Source organism: Emys orbicularis, chromosome 12 (assembly GCF_028017835.1).
Source record: "Emys orbicularis isolate rEmyOrb1 chromosome 12, rEmyOrb1.hap1, whole genome shotgun sequence".
Lineage (NCBI taxonomy): Eukaryota > Metazoa > Chordata > Testudines > Emydidae > Emys > Emys orbicularis.
Window position 1 is genome coordinate 40,055,564 of NC_088694.1, and position 13,942 is coordinate 40,069,505.

At 42.4% G+C, this 13,942-nt stretch overlaps 1 pseudogene; it reads right to left on the reverse strand.

The window, feature by feature from the left end:
• Positions 1–11,801: 11,801 nt before the first annotated feature.
• On the reverse strand, positions 11,802–12,741 carry LOC135886830 (olfactory receptor 4D9-like; annotated as a pseudogene).
• Between the last annotated feature and the right edge of the window lie 1,201 nt (positions 12,742–13,942).

Below are 13,942 nucleotides of genomic sequence, written 5' to 3' on the forward strand. Positions count from 1 at the left end.
TTATTAACTTCAAAGTATGATTGCAGAGGGCACAGTGATAATTATTGATAATGATGTAATCCCAGCATCTTCCTAATATTAAATAAATATGAACTCCACCTTAACAAAAAACACTTGCTTGGGAATTTCTTTGGTTTACTGAATTCCACACTGTTTCCTCAGCCCCAGTGATGAGAACCCTGCTTCAGCAGAACTCAAAAGCTGCACCAGTCTCAAGGTCTGGGGTCCTTGGGAGTGTAGAGAAGTGTTCTACACACCCTCATAAGTCCCCTACCACTTTCTCCATTCACCTTCATCCAGCCCTGAATGGTGCACAGCTCCCATAGTTCGTAGATTCTGGATGGCACCTAGAGATTCAGGGTTGGAAAGAATTTGGATTTGCAGGGGGAGCTCATATAGTTGGGTACTTTCAGGGCCTGGGGGTTCTCATATGGGGATCTCAGCTAGATACTCACTAGATAGGCAGGGAGTAGGAATGGAAAATGTGAGAACCAATAACTTAGGGGATTCAGATGTCCAATTCATGGCCTTGTTATCAGAGATACTGAACACCTTTATTCATCCTTTACACAATGAGGGTCTTTGACCCTTTCTAGTGGCTACAGTAAGAGAAGGAATTAAGTCTGATTGTCTTAAGCAGGAATAGCATGTCCTCAATATCTCTGAAAAATCAAGTCATTGTATTTTGATATCCATGGATTCTGGTACTGAACCTTAAACAGCCACATTTGAAAACTGTGAACACATCAACATTTCCATGTATGTATTTAGAGTGAAATGTTCAAACCTGTCACAGAATTATGGATACTCACCTTCCATTAACATTTTTTGAAAATCTCTAGATCTAGTAGAAAAATTCCTTGTTTCCCAACAAAACACGTCCATGAAATATTTGATTTGGGGGGGAGGGGGCATTATGTTTAAATAAGTAAAGAAATTTATTTCCATGGTGTTCAAATCCAAGCCTTTACTTCCATTTTAAACCTTTTTTTTAAAAATTCCCATTCTACATTAAATTTTCATTTTGATTTTCTTTGGGGGAAACAAAAAATACTTTTCAGTTTTAATAATACTTAGCTCTTTAGAGTGGTTTTCATTCATGGATCTCAAAGCACCTTACAAAGGAGATCATGGCCACCTTGTTTACTGATGGCGATACTGAGGAACAGAATAGTGAAGTTTCTCAACTAATGTCACTTGTTGGCCAGCGGTATAGGTGGAAATAGATAGATTTCCCTAAGTTCCACTCCCATTTCTTTCTCTGCTTGGCCATGACCCTTTCAATCACCCTCCCCCCTTATTTTCTCCCTCTGTTTTTACGTTAGCCCTCTACCTATCCATAAGAAAATAAATGGGCTGTGGGAATAAAAAAATATATGAGAAAATGTTGTGTGTAGAGAGAGGATAAAACTGACTCTTATTTTCTCACACATGAGAAAGTAAGAAATGAAACTTTCAATTCACAATTTTGTGGGGGAGGAAAGGGGAAAAAAGAGATTTTCCTATCCAAAATTTGTGTTTTGAGAAAAGCTCAAACTGGGGCAAGTTTTCCCCTCCCCCCAAACAATGTCAGCCAGCCCTAAAAATCTCATCCTTAAATGATAGTGCTTTGAATCAACAGGGAGAGAGTGAGGATGGCTTTGTGGATAAATTGCTTGTCTTGTATTCTGGGAAGCGGGGTTCAATTTCTCCCCTACACTTTCTGGGACCCTGGATAACTCCCAGCCCCTCCCAGCCTGGGATTCTCAAAGGAGAAAAAGAGAGTTCAGTGCGGGGTATTTCACTCTGAATTTATCCACAGATTTGGGCTTTTTCCAATTTTCACTTCCCAGATCTAACCTGCCCCAAAGAAAATATTTTTCAGATCAGAGCAGCGTAGCCCTGTTGTAATAGGAAAACCTTGGTCATAGCTAATCTCACAAAGGTCTCAGTTTTATCATAAAGGGACTCTTTACCATTCTCCTCTTAACTCACTTATGCTCCTCTTAAAGTCAAAATCAATATCCAAAAATCCACCCACTAACCTCCAACTTCAACATCTAGAAATGTATCTACTGGCCTACCCCTGACATCAAGATAATGTACACAATGACTTAATACTTGATGACCATTTGCATCGGTGCACTCATCAGCCATGTATGCAAATTTTTTGAATGTGTTGAGAGAGTTCTTCACTTTTTCAACTGTTGAGTGTTTCACTGTTGCACCGCATGCTTCTAGCCAGTCAGTTGAGTTTCTTGCAGAAAGATAGTGAGCATTTGCTGGTCTTGTTCAGAACCAGTGTTCAACTTCAGGATGAACAAGTGGCAATGCACTTAACATTGGCCTCCAGTTTGTAGTGTGTGGTATCTCTTGCTTAAATAGAAAGTAGGATGCCACAGCCATGTTTATTCTCATGAACTGTGTTGTGTCTCCGGCATTCTTAACAGCCTCATTAAGTACTTCAAAAATTGGCTTTGAAAGTGGGCTTATAAGGCTTTCTGCATGTTGATGCACTCCAGAGGCCTGGTGTTTTGCAGCCTTTTCACGTAATTTGTCAGCATTGGCTTTGCTGATCGGTTTGACAAACCAAGCTCCTCCACTTTTACCAATTATAGCACTGGGAAGCTTTCCTTCTTCGTAAGCTTTTTTGCAAGAGGTGCACCAGTAGCCATCTTTTGTAACTTCAATAAATGGGAACACTTTGACCGACAAACATCGGGAACTGCCTTTAGGTTTTGGAGACACTGTGTCTTCAGTAGGTAGCTGTATTTGTACTTTGGGCTGGTCGGATGTAGATATACCACTTGAACCTTCAGATGACATGTTGATATAGTCTTGGTTCTTGATGTGTTCTTCACCTTGGTTAGTTTTTGAGGCCTTTGAGTGGAAAATTTTTTGTTTGTTTTTTTTTCATTTTCACTTTGACCTGCAACATATAAAAGAGATATGAATAAAGTAAATGTTTTGTTAGGATAATGCAAATTTAACATAAGGAAAATGCAAGTTACACCAAAACACATAACAGGTCTAGATTTCTAAAAATATATATATATATTTTAAAAATGTATTTAATGCAAATTGACTTTTGAAAACTAAGGCATCATGGGATAAGAGGGAAGTTCTCTCATGGATCAGTAACTGGTTAAAAGATGGGAAACAAAGGGTAGGAATAAATTATCAGTTTTCAGAATGGAGAGAGATAAATAGTGGTATCCCTGAGGGGTCGGTACTGGGACCATTACTGTTCAACATATTCATAAATAATCTGGAAAAATGGGTAAACAGTGAGGTGGCAAAATTTGCAGATGATACAAAACTATTCAAGATAGTTAAATCCCATGGAGACTGCAAAGAGTTACAAAGGGATCTCACAAAACTGGGTGACTGGGCAACAAAATGGCAGATGAAATTCAATATTGATAAACGCAAAGTAATGCACATTGGAAAACAATCTCAACTATACATACAAAATGATGGCGTCTGAATTAGCTGTTAACACTCAAGAAAGAGAACTTGGAGTCATTGTGGATAGTTCTCTGAAAACATCCTCTCAATGTGCAGCGGCAGTCAAAAAAGCAAACAGAATGTTGCAAATCATTAAGAAAGGGATAGATAATAAGACAGAAAATATCATATTGCCTCTATATAAATCCATGGTACGTGCACACCTTGAATACTGTGTGTGCAGATCTGGTCACCCCATCCCAAAAAAGATATATTGGAATTGGAAAAGGTACAGAGATGGGCAACTGAAATGATTAGGGGTATGAAACAGGAGGAGAGATTAAAATGACTGGGAATTTTCAGCTTAGAAAAGAGACGGCTAAGGGGGATATGATAGAGGTCTATAAAATCTTGACTGGTGTGAAGAAAGTGAATAAGGAAATGTTATTTAATCCTTCACATAACACAAGAACTAGCAGTCACCCAATGAAATTAATAGACAGCAGGGGTTTTTTTAAAAAAAAGGAAGTACTTCTTCAAACAACATAAAGTCAACCCGTGGAACTCTTTGCCAGGGGATGCTGTGAAGACCAAAACTATAACAGGATTAAAAAAAGAACTAGATAAATTCCTGGAGAATAGGTCCATCAGTGGCTATTAGCCAGGATGGGGAGGGATGCAACACCATGCTCTGAGTGTCCCTAGCTTGTTTGCCAGAAGCTGTGAATGGGCAACAGGAGATGGATCACTTGATGATTACCTGTTCTGTTCATTCCCTCTGAAGCACCTGGCCTTGACCACTGTTGGAAGACAGGATACTGGGCTATATGGACCATTGGTCTGACCCAGTATGACCATTCTTATGTAAACATTAATTATAATAATAAAAATGTTTAGTACAGAAACTCCCCAACATAATGACTTCTCAAGATAGCAACGATGTGAGACAACAACCTTGGCAAATAATGCCTTTTAAAAATCTTGGCCTACTAGGAAACATATTTATAGAAGTTTCCATTCCCAGTCACAAATCTAGCATTCTGGAGTAGTCACTAAAATGTAGTCCAACAAACAAATGTTTATTTAATGTGCCCCTCACTTTCCCCTCCACCGCACCCCACTCACCGGTATTGTCCTTGGTCAGTGGAGACTTAGAGTTCAGAGGTGCTTTCACGTGAGTTCACCTCCCAGGTGGGGGGCAAGAAGGCACCTTGTTCATTCCTCCAGCCAGGACCGGCTCCAGGCACCAGCTCAGCAAGCAGGTGCTTGGGGCGGCCAAGGGGAAGGGGCGGCACATCAGGCTCTTCAGTGGTGGGTCCGTCGGTCCCTCTCGGAGGGAAGGACCTGCCACCGAAGAAGAAAGTGGCGTGGTGGAGCTACCGCTGATCGCGATCACGGCTTTTTTTTTTTTTTTCCCGCCGCTTGGGGCAGCAAAAACCCTGGAGTCGGCCATGCCTCCAGCTGCTCACTGTTCACTCTGGCCATTGCTGTTTGTTGTGCCACCATTCACTCCACCGCTCTGTTGCCAATGGCCCTGCGCAGTCACCTTCTTCTGCCACCGGCCACTGTGACCTCTGAGAGTTGGTCTCTTGAGGTTCCCCCCAGCTCTCAGTGGGGGAACCTCACTGCTAGTGCAGTCTGGGCTGTCTCTTCCACAGAAACACTGTCCCCACAGCAGGACTAAGCACTTAAACATAAGAACATAAGAAAGGCCGTACTTGGTCAGACCAAAGGTCCATCTAGCCCAGTATCTGTCTACCGACAGTGGCCAATGCCAGGTGCCCCAGAGGGAGTGAACCTAACAGGCAATGATCAAGTGATCTCTCTCCTGCCATCCATCTCCATCCTCTGACGAACAGAGGCTAGGGACACCATTCTTACCCATCCTGGCTAATAGCCATTTATGGACTTAGCCACCATGAATTTATCCAGTCCCCTTTTAAACATTGTTATAATCCTAGCCTTCACAACCTCCTCAGGTAAGGAGTTCCACAAGTTGACTGTGCGCTGCGTGAAGAAGAACTTCCTTTTATTTGTTTTAAACCTGCTGCCTATTAATTTCTTTTGGTGACCCCTAGTTCTTGTATTATGGGAATAAGTAAATAACTTTTCCTTATCCACTTTCTCAACATCACTCATGATTTTATATACCTCTATCATGTCCCCCCTTAGTCTTCTCTTTTCCAAACTGAAGTCTACACTAACCCCCCCACTTCGGACTAAGGTACGCAAATTCAGCTACGTTAATAACGTAGCTGAATTCAAAGTACCTTAGTCCGAAGTTACCGCGGTCCAGACGCGGCAGGAAGGCTCCCCCGTCGATGCTGCGTACTCCGCTCGCCGAGCTGGAGTACCAGCGTCGAAGGCGAGCACTTCCGGGATCGATCCGGGGCACTTCCGGGATCGATCCGGGATCGATTTATCGCGTCTTAACCAGACGCGATAAATCGAACTCAGAAAACCGATTGCTTACATCCGGACCCGGATGTAAGTGAAGACGTACCCCTAGCCTCTTTAATCTTTCCTCATATGGGACCCTCTCTAAACCCTTAATCATTTTAGTTGCTCTTTTCTGAACCTTTTCTAGTGCTAGAATATATTTTTGAGGTGAGGAGACCACATCTGTACACAGTATTCGAGATGTGGGCGAACCATGGATTTATATAAGGGCAATAATATATTCTCAGTCTTATTCTCTATCCCCTTTTTAATGATTCCTAACATCCTGTTTGCTTTTTTGACCGCCTCTGCACACTGCGTGGACATCTTTAGAGAACTATCCATGATGACGCCAAGATCTTTTTCCTGACTCGTTGTAGCTAAATTAGCCCCCATCATGTTGTATGTATAGTTGGGGTTATTTTTTCCAATGTGTATTACTTTACATTTATCCACATTAAATTTCATTTGCCATTTTGTTGCCCAATCACTTAGTTTTGTGAGATCTTTTTGAAGTTCTTCACAATCTGCTTTGGTCTTAACTATCTTGAGTAGTTTAGTATCATCTGCAAACTTTGCCACCTCACTGTTTACCCCTTTCTCCAGATCATTTATGAATAAATTGAATAGGATAGGTCCTAGGACTGACCCTTGGGGAACACCACTAGTTACCCCTCTCCATTCTGAGAATTTACCATTAATTCCTACCCTTTGTTCCCTGTCCTTTAACCAGTTCTCAATCCATGAAAGGACCTTCCCTTTTATCCCATGACAGCTTAATTTACGTAAGAGCCTTTGGTGAGGGACCTTGTCAAAGGCTTTCTGGAAATCTAAGTACACTATGTCCACCGGATCCCCCTTGTCCACATGTTTGTTGACCCCTTCAAAGAACTCTAATAGATTAGTAAGACACGATTTCCCTTTACAGAAACCATGTTGACTATTGCTCAAGAGTTTATGTTTTTCTATGTGTCTGACAATTTTGTTCTTTACTATTGTTTCAACTAATTTGCCCGGTACCGACGTTAGACTTACCGGTCTGTAATTGCCGGGATCACCCCTAGAGCCCTTTTTAAATATTGGCGTTACATTAGCTAACTTCCAGTCATTGGGTACCGAAGCCAATTTAAAGGACAGGTTACAAACCTTAGTTAATACTTCCGCAACTTCACATTTGAGTTCTTTCAGAACTCTTGGGTGAATGCCATCTGGTCCCGGTGACTTGTTAATGTTGAGTTTATCAATTAATTCCCAAACCTCCTCTAGTGATACTTCAATCTGTGACAGTTCCTCAGATTTGTCACCTACGAAAGCCAGCTCAGGTTTGGGAATCTCCCTAACATCCTCAGCCGTGAAGACTGAAGCAAAAAATCCAATTAGTTTCTCCGCAATGACTTTATCATCTTTAAGCGCTCCTTTTGTATTTTCATCGTCAAGGGGCCCCACTGGTTGTTTAGCAGGCTTCCTGCTTCTGATGTACTTAAAAAACATTTTGTTATTACCTTTGGAGGTTTTGGCTAGCCGTTCTTCAAACTCCTCTTTGGCTTTTCTTATTACACTCTTGCACTTAAGTTGGCAGTGTTTGTGCTCCTTTCTATTTGCCTCACTAGGATTTGACTTCCACTTTTTAAAGCAAGTCTTTTTATCTCTCACTGCTTCTTTTACATGGTTGTTAAGCCACGGTGGCTCTTTTTTAGTTCTTTTACTGTTTTTCTTAATTTGGGGTATACATTGAAGTTGAGCCTCTATTATGGTGTCTTTAAAAAGGGCCCACGCAACTTGCAGGGATTTCACTTTAGTCACTGAACCTTTTAACTTTTGTCTAACTAACCCCCTCATTTTTGTATAGTTCCCCCTTTTGAAATTAAAGGCCACAGTGTTGGGCAGTTGAGGTGTTCTTCCCACCACAGGGATGTTGAATGCTATTGTATTATGGTCACTATTTCCAAGCGGTCCCGCTATAGTTACCTCTTGGACCAGCTCCTGCGCTCCACTCAGGATTAAATCTAGAGTCGCCTCTCCCCTTGTGGGTTCCCGTACCAGCTGCTCCATGAAGCAGTCATTTAAAGTATCGAGAAATTTTATCTCTGCATTTCGTCCTGAAGTGAAATGTTCCCAGTCAATATGGGGATAATTGAAATCCCCCACTATTATTGGGTTCTTAATTTTGATAGCCTCTCTAATTTCCCTTAGCATTTCATCATCACTATTACTGTCCTGGTCAGGTGGTCGATAATAGATCCCTAATGTTATATTTTTACTAGAGCATGAAATTTCTATTCATAGAGACTCTATGGAACCTGTGGATTCGCTTAAGATTTTTACTTCATTTGAATCTACACTTTCTTTAACATATAGTGCCACTCCTCCCCCTGCACGGCCTGTTCTGTCCTTCCGATATATTTTGTACCCCGGAATGATTGTGTCCCATTGATTGCTCTCAGTCCACCAGGTTTCTGTGATGCCTATTATAGCTATATCCTCCTTTATCACAAGGCACTCTAGTTCACCCATCTTATTATTTAGACTTCTGGCATTTGTGTACAAGCACTTTAAAAACTTGTCCCTGTTTATTAGCCTGCCTTTTTCTGATGTGCCAGATTCTTTTTTATGTGGCTGTTTATCATCTGATCCGGCCCTTACATTATACTTTTCAGTCCTCTGCTCCTGACTATAACCTGGAGATTCTCTATCATCAGACTCTCCCCTAAGAGAAGTCTGTGTCCGATCCACACGCTCCTCTGCAGCAGTCGGCTTTCCCCCATCTCCTAGTTTAAAAACTGCTCTACAACCTTTTTAATGTTTAGTGCCAGCAGTCTGGTTCCACTTTGGTTTAGGTGGAGCCCATCTCTCCTGTATAGGCTCCTCCCATCCCAGAAGTTTCCCCAGTTCCTAATGAACGTGAACCCCTCCTCTCTACACCATCGTCTCATCCATGCATTCACACTCTGAAGCTCTGCCTGCCTACCTGGCCCTGCGCGTGGAACTGGGAGCATTTCTGAAAATGCCACCATAGAGGTCCTGGATTTCAGTCTCTTCCCTAGCAGCCTAAATTTGGCTTCCAGGACATCTCTCCTACCCTTCCCTATGTCATTGGTACCTACATGTACCACGACCACTGGCTCCTCCCCAGCACTACACATAAGTCTATCTAGATGCCTCGAGAGATCCGCAACCTTTGCACCAGGCAGGCAAGTCACCATACGGTTCTCCCGGTCATCACAGACCCAGCTATCTACATTTCTAATAATCGAATCTCCCATTACTAACACCTGCCTTTTCCTAGAAACTGGAGTTCCCTCCCCCGGAGAGGCAACCTCAGTGCGAGAGGCAACCCGAGAACCATCTGGAAGGAGGGTCCCAACTACGGGAAAGTTTCCCTCTGCTCCCATTGACTGCTCTACTTCCCTGGGCCCTTCTTCCTCCTTAACAGCACAGGTGCTGTCTAAGCGGAGGTGGGACAATTCTACAGTGTCCCGGAAAGCCTCATCAACATACCTCTCTGCCTCTCTCAGCTCCTCCAGTTCCGCCACCCTGGCCTCCAAAGTCCGTACATGGTCTCTGAGGGCCAGGAGCTCCTTGCACCGACTGCACACATACGCCACCCGCCCACAGGGCAGGTAATCATACAAGCAACAGTCGGTGCAATAAACTGGATAGCCCCCACTCTGCTGCTGGGCTCTGCCTGCATTGTATCCTAGTTAGTGAAAGGGTGGTTTACAGAAGGGAGTTTTGGAATGTGGTTTGGTTTATAGGTTTTAGGGGGGGGGCACGGGGATGGGGTTACGGCTGGCGAGGGACTCCCACTCCCTTCCCACTCCCCTTCTAAACTCCCTTGCGAAACTCCCTGTTAGCCGCCCCTGGTCGCAAAGCTCCCTGGTTGCTTGTGCGCGGCTTTATAAAGCCCTGGCCTGAGTGAATGCCCCGCCCACTGATTAAGGCTCAGCCAATTACCAGAGGCTTCGAGCTTTCAAACCTGCCTCCAACTGCCAGCCAGAGCACACGGTCCCTCAAACAACTAAACAACCAAACACAAGCTCAGCACACAGCAAGTAACCCCCAAACACAAACAAACACACACTACAGACAGTCACTTACCCCACAGATGCTGTATTAGCTCCTCCTTCACCTGGAGAACTCCCTTGCGAAACTCCCTGTTAGCAGCCCCTGGTCGCAAAGCTCCCTGGTCGCTTGTGCGCGGCTTTATAAAGCCCTGGCCTGAGTGAATGCCCCGCCCACTGATTAAGGCTCAGCATATCCAAACAGAAATTATTGAGATCAATACAGAGGTAAATAGGTGACATATAATGGTAAAGTCTATGACTCTATATAGCTGCTCTTCAGTATGCTGGCATCTTGTTCTAACAGAATTTAGTGCATTGATTTTTTTCCCCCTAAAAGGTTTGGACCAACACAAAAAGGAAACAACCCTGTGTCATACCGACACTTGGGAGGTGAAATTTAATACTGATAAGAGGTAGGCATTTCCCCTCCCTGATTTACAGCAACCAGCAATAACTAAAAATTCACAGAGGGTCATCAAATGCAGTATAGAAATTACAGGAGGAAAAAGACATACAGCCATCAGCCAGCTACTCTGTATTAATGAATTTGTGGAAATTAATACTGTCAAAGTACACACGGGAAGCATGAATATACCATCGTTTGCTTAATAGCAACTACACATTTTATAATCAAATGCAGGAATCCCAAGTTTTATTAGAATATTAACAATGATGGACCCACTAATTAATGGAAAGGACACCTCAAAAAGCCTGATTCACCATGGTTGGCAAGGCAGCTGAAGGCCTTACACTCAACTTGACAGCATTTCACTGTCTGTTTGTCTATAATGTGATGACTCTTGAATAGCACATTTGATCAGTTCTGAAATTTCAGGGAATGTTTTACGCATCAAGGGCTGGAACCCTGTTGATTTTTGGGAAAATCAGAAACCAAAAGAGGAATAATATGGAACACATGGAGCTCCTACCATATGATTAACACAGCCACAGCTGCAACCACCTCTGCAATCATCGATAAATCATAGAACTGGTGGATGTCAACATTAAAGCGTTTAACATAACAATACTTCATCTCATCTCTGCCAATCCTCCCAATAGAGTTTAACATCTTGACACCCTGCATTACCCAAAGAGAATGAAGACAGATAACTAGCAGAAAGACTAGGGGGAAATGTGTGGGAAATGAGGAAATGGGGGTGTGCACATAGGCATGGAGGGGAGGTGGAGAAAATAGAGACCCTGGTATGTGGAGGGGGGGTGGGATCCAGGGGTGAAAGTAAGGCGGTACTGGCTGGTAAGGTATACCGGTAAAAAGTGGCTGCCGGTACTGGTCCATACCCAGCTGACTTTAAAGCACTGCCGCGGCTTAAGGACCCTGCTTAAAGACACTCCACTTAAGCTCATAAAATATATATAAGAAATTGAGTCATAAAAGCTAGAGAAAATGTGGAGGAATAGCGGTCTGTGTGTATATATGCTGGCAATGCCCTAACATAATCAGACAGAAATAACAAAACATTTTAGAAGAAAATAAATAAATCTTTCAAGATTATTAAAGTTAGGCCACCTATCAAACTCATAGATATAGTACAAAGTTGGTTACTGACTCAGGAAAGGACTGATTCACCATTATTTCTAGTAGCCAGATCTATGAGAGCTCATGTTTGGAGTAGGACAGATCCACCAACATTAGTAGCATGAAGAAATAAAGTCCGGGCAATCCTTCCAATGGAGAAAATGGCAGAGATCCCTAGATCAGGGTCAAGTAGAACGCATAAGGAATTAATACCATGTTTGGAAGCTGAACAAAATGAATACAAACTTTATGCTAAGAGGTTGACCAACACAATATATGTAGGCTTATTATTACAAAATGGAAAAAAAGATCATTCAAGATAAATTCTGACTCTATCATTTCCTCTCTGAGAAAAGGATTCTTCTCATCAGTCTCCTGATGGCCTTTTTTCATCTCAGTGTTTCTCAGTGTGTAGATCATTGGGTTCAGCATCGGGATGATTACAGTGAAAATGACTGAGACCAACTTTCCGATGGGGAATTTCTGGAAAGACCTAGCATAAATGAAGATGGAAGATATGAATTGTAAACATACAACTGTGATCTGGGTACCCCAGGTGGACAGAGCCTTGTGCTTCCCTTCTGTGACATGTTTCTTTATTTTGACTAAGATGGTGGTGTACAAAATTAGCAGGATGATGAACATTACTATGACAAGCATCCCGCTGTTGGAGACCATCAGCAAATCGACCAAGTAGGTATCCGTGTAGGCTAGTTTGATTACTTATGGGACATCACAGTAGAAATTGTCCAGGACATTTGGAGCACAGAATGGCAACTGAAGGATCAGTACAATCTGAACAATTGAGTGAGCCAATCCACCCAGCCATGCCCCTGCCACCAGCCCCACACACATGTCCTGGTTCATGATAGTCAAGTACCACAATGGTTTATAGATGGCCACGTACCAATCAACAGCCATCAATACAAAAACAACAATCATAGCACCAGCAATGAAGTGGAAGAAGAACATCTGGAGGATGCACTCATTGAACGAGATGGTTTGGCACTGGAAGAGGAGACCCAACAGCAATTTGGGAGCAGTGACGGAGGAGTCACTGACATCTAGGAAAACCAAGTTGGCCAGCAGGAAGTACATCGGGGTGTGGAGCCATTGATTGGTAATTACCGTGGTTATGATGGTGAAGTTTCCCAGCCATGTTGTAACATAGACTATGAAGAAGATGACAAACAGGAATTGCTACAGCTCGCGACTCTGGGTGAGGCCCAAAAGGACAAATTCTGTCACTGTGGAGGTGAGGTTCTGCTGTTCCATTTACTAGCCTCAAAACATGTCTACAGAGGGAAATGTAATAATTAGTATGAAGAAGTTTTTATTACTCCCTCCTTGAATTACTAATATTAAGTCAATGTCAACTCCTCTTAACAGAATTTAGTTTAGGAATTTTCTTAGCTTACTAAATTCAGTCAGTCTCAGTGGAGGACAACCATGCTTCATCAAACCCTAGGAGCTACACCTGTGCTCATCCTCAGTTCTGGAGTAATTGGGAGTGAAGAGGAGCATCCTACACACCAATTCAAGTCCCTGGCTAACCACTGTCTCCATTCAGCTTCATGCAGTTCTGATGCTGTACACTGCCTGGGGCCCAGAGGATCAGGGTTAGGAAGAAGGTGGGTTACTCTTAGGCTGGACTTCTCAGAGTCCAGCGGTTCTCAATAAGCAGGTCACAAAGAAGTGTCAGGATGACCAGATTCATCGTCAGCAAGGAGGTCCCATGTAGCTCCTGGTCTAGACTGAAGAGGAGTTTGACTGGAAAATTTTAGAACCATTGATTTAGGGGAATCACACACCCAACTTGTGGCCTTGATATCAGAGGTACTGAGCATCTGTAACCCATATTAACCAAGTGCTGGTTGTTGTTCCCTTCTAGTGGCTACAAGAAGAGAATAAATTAACTGTTATAGTATTTACCAGGAATTGTATGGGCTCAACACATCTGAAATAAATCCAGTCACTGTAATTAGATGTCTATGGATTCCGGTGTTTAATTTTAAATACCCGTATTTGAAAGCTGTGAACAAACAAAGATTTCCAAGTATGAATTCAGATTTAAATATTCAAAACTGCAGTGGGGTAATGGATGCACAACTACTATTAACATTTTTAAAAATCTCTAGAAGTGGTTGGGGGAAAAAATGTTTCCAAAAAGACATCTCCGTGAAATAATCAATATTTCTAATTTTTTCATGGTTTAATTCCTAAAGCAAAGAAAATGATAATTTTCAGGTCATTGGTGTTCAAAATTCAAATTTTCATTTAATTTCTAAACAAGTTCATTTTGTCAAATTTCAAACAAATTGAATTTTTAATTTTTATTCTTCTTTCTTGGGTGTCAACCAAAAAATCTTTTAAAACTCTTATTATGAACAATACCACCAGAACCTAGCTCTTTTCATATATAGACCTTACGAAGTTGGTGGGTATCGTTATATCCATTTTACAGTTGCAAGAACTG